Genomic DNA, 3,473 nt, shown 5'->3' with positions numbered 1-3,473 from the left:
AGATGTGTCATAAGTATCTGGGAGCCTCATTTCAATAATTAGGCATCTTAAACTCATTATACCTTTGGGAATGATATCACCCCAATTAGCAGTAATTCTCAATGACATATGATGTTTTATTGGCAGGCAAAAATGTCAAAGAAATATGAGCTTTGATACATTTGTAATTCAGAAAATAATTGTAAGCCTTCTGCTTCTGGAAAGATAGACATAATTTTCCCTACACTTCCTGCTAAGCACCCCAGAAAATCCTAGAAATTATGCATAAAACAAATATAAGAAAACTCTGAAGTATGGAGAAAAGAAGGCGGACCAGGTAGAGACCTTGGAGCGTGAAGAAAGACACAATGGCAAGTCCCCTGGATTTTCTTTCTGCCTCACGTATTTCAGAGTGAGTGCTAGAGAAGTCAGCAGTACAGAAACACGAGTGGGCACACTCAAAAAGAGTCCCTTGAGAAGTATATTGTCTCTAGCCAAAGGATCAAGAATGGGTAACTTAGCAACGCAGAAAACTTTTGGACAATAATTATTATGTACTGGCCAAACAACATAACAACAGAGAGAAAATTGAAGCCCCAGCTCAGTCAGCAAAGGCTGAGAGAGAAACGGGACTTCCAACCTGGCCAGGCTTAAATGAGGCACAGAGTCGACCCTCCAGAGTGATGTCAGGGAAACTGAAATTGGGATCTAGGGTTTATCTCTACTCTTAACAGTAAGGCGCCCACCCTGCCATGGTGTCGGTGTACTACATGTTGGAGAGACTGGAATTTTACCTCCACAATCAATAATGAAGCAGCTGTCCCCATTCCTGGTGGGGTGATATCAGAGGAGGCCTAGAGAAAAGAGAGTCAGTTCTTACATTATCACCCAGCAGTAACGAAGCCACTCCCTGCTGTATTGTATTTGAAATAAAAACTCAGAAAATTCTAAAAAAAAAAAAAAAGCATTCATTTAAATATAAAAATATGACAATTACATAGTGAAGTATATTTTAAAACATATTTTCAAAAATTAAAACAAACATGCTGAGAAGAGTGGCATTTTGTTAGATGTTTCAAAACCTCTTTAATGTCTCCGTTTCTGCTTTCAATCTCTTGTGATGTATTATTTTGAATGAAGTACATACAAAATCAAACTCATATATATATATATGTGTTGGAAAAGAAAATAATATTTTAATAAACTTTCTAGATAACCGTCTGGCTTGCCACACCCAAACTTGACAAGTGATAGCAAAAATGCTAGTTGCAATATGGAACAAAAAACCATTTAACTAAACTTTTCTTCCTCTGTTGCTCTGAATCCATTAGTTTGCTTTGATTTAGAGTTGGAGTCATGGGCAATTTGTGTGGTTCCCAATGATCCTTGTATCCTAGGATTTTATCTCTAAGGTCTAGAAGAAAATATCCTTTTTCCTTAGCACCCGTCATATTCTGATAATGTACATATCACATCTCTGGCCCCAAAGTCAGGTTTTCATGTAAAACGGCATTTGTAAAAGAAGACACGACTGTTTGAAGGATTCATTCCTCAATAAGTGGGAGCACTCGTGGCACAGGCAGGACAGAGTGTTGTCATGTGACTGCACCATCCCATTTTGTGGTCCTGTAATATTTAAATGCTTCTTTTTTGCATCATTTCTTGGATGATAATGAATAGGGTTTCTGGTCATCTCAAATTCCCAGTCAAGTATTGCCATGCACTCTATTCTGTTTCAAAAAAGAGTCAAAGTAGACTTGAGAGACAATAGCCTTCCTTGCTAGAGTAAAAAGTGGAGATCTTTCATCTAAAAATCTGGAATATCAATGATACAGATTTCAATGTGGTGGAAGACCCGAGTTCATAAAAAGGAAGCTAGATGGTTCCCCCAAACCAAGATGTTAAGGGCAGATACTGAAAACTAGATTAAAGCCAGATATTTGTTTGCCTCCTGATGGTCTGTTAGAGGGATAAAGCAGATACCTTAGGTGAAAGCAGTAAGAGAACAGGCATTCTGAGACCCAGTGCCCTACATGTGAGAGCAGCGGTGAGTACTCACAGAGTGACATTACTGTCATAGTCCATCAAACTCACACTGCATTAACTTTTTTTTTTTAACAGCTACATCAAACAGTAACCCCTCAAAAGCATGTCATCTCCATCTCAGCAAATTGTATCAGGTATTTTTCAAAGAAGCATTTTGACCTAGTTGTTTTATATTTAAAATAGTTTGTTTTAATTTACATAATGTATCTGTAAATTCAGAAAAAAAGGATGGAATCTGTCTTTTTATCTTTTATTTCATCTTTGTTTTCTGGTCACTTACTATAATATTACATTTCTGTGATTTATTCCAGTGACGACTGATAAGATATCAGAGTTCTAAAACTGGAACCATGTCTTCTTCCCTTTGATCAAATGATATTGTTAAGAGGATGTTGCAGATACTGCAAAGAGGTTCTCTACACCTTTTGTTTTTTTTAATATACATAAATTTTAAAATTTACCTTCTCAGAAGGAGAAGACTTTGTCCTTGATCGTAGAGATGTTTTAGTATTTTGACAGGCTTCTGCTTCATCTCCATTTAGGTGGGCACTAATGAATTGAGATAATTCTGCTACTTCAGCTGTGTTTGCAATTCTCTTTCTTTGCTGTGTTCTCCACTGGCAACTAGCAGGATTGGATGCCAGCGATCCACAGTGTCGATGTGCTCGATAAAGCATCCTTTGTTGGTTGGTGTTCTTTTCCTATTTTACTCTCTCAGTTTTCAACTGGTGTTCCCCTCAGTCTCTCCTCAAGTCTGCTACTTGTGTTCATATATCCCTGTTTTAAAGGCTGCATCTGTGGGATTGAAAACTGAAACCGCTGCTGTTTTCAAAGTTTTGTTTAAATGACACTTATCTAAGGACATTGGGTACTTTATTTTTATGGGCCTCATCATGGGAGAGTCTCCAATTAGAACATGATAAAGTCATTAAAATCCCAAAGCTGGTCAGTGTAGACAGTAAACAGATGCCTGCAGGCAGGAATATCTGCAAGAACATATGGGAAATTCTAAGAGAGAAAGAATATGTGTCTCATTCTGAGACACACACGAATTATACACACACATAGAATACCTGTGTCATGAAGATAGCCTCACACCACCATCGTGATTAGTTAATAGAATAGCAGATAAAACTCATGGTATTGTATTGTGAGAAAGACCTCTCAAATATGTCTGGTTCTGACCCAGTAGAAACTTATTAGAATGTATGACCAACCTTGGTATAGATGAAATTTATCACCAAGTGGACTCTGCATTATTGCTAAATACCAGGCGTATATAGCCTCAGGCTCTACTAGAAAGAATGCGGTGAGCATTATAAGAATAAGAGACCCAAATTAACATCTTCATAAATATATACCTCTCTAGCGTCAATCACGGTGCTAGTCCACATGCACACATATATATGTGTAGATACATATATCAATTTTATGTATATACAATCTTC

The sequence above is a fragment of the Pteropus vampyrus genome, unplaced genomic scaffold, assembly GCF_000151845.1.
Source record: "Pteropus vampyrus isolate Shadow unplaced genomic scaffold, Pvam_2.0 Scaffold13, whole genome shotgun sequence".
NCBI classification, from domain to species: Eukaryota; Metazoa; Chordata; class Mammalia; order Chiroptera; family Pteropodidae; genus Pteropus; species Pteropus vampyrus.
Note: the sequence above shows the minus strand (reverse complement) of the source record.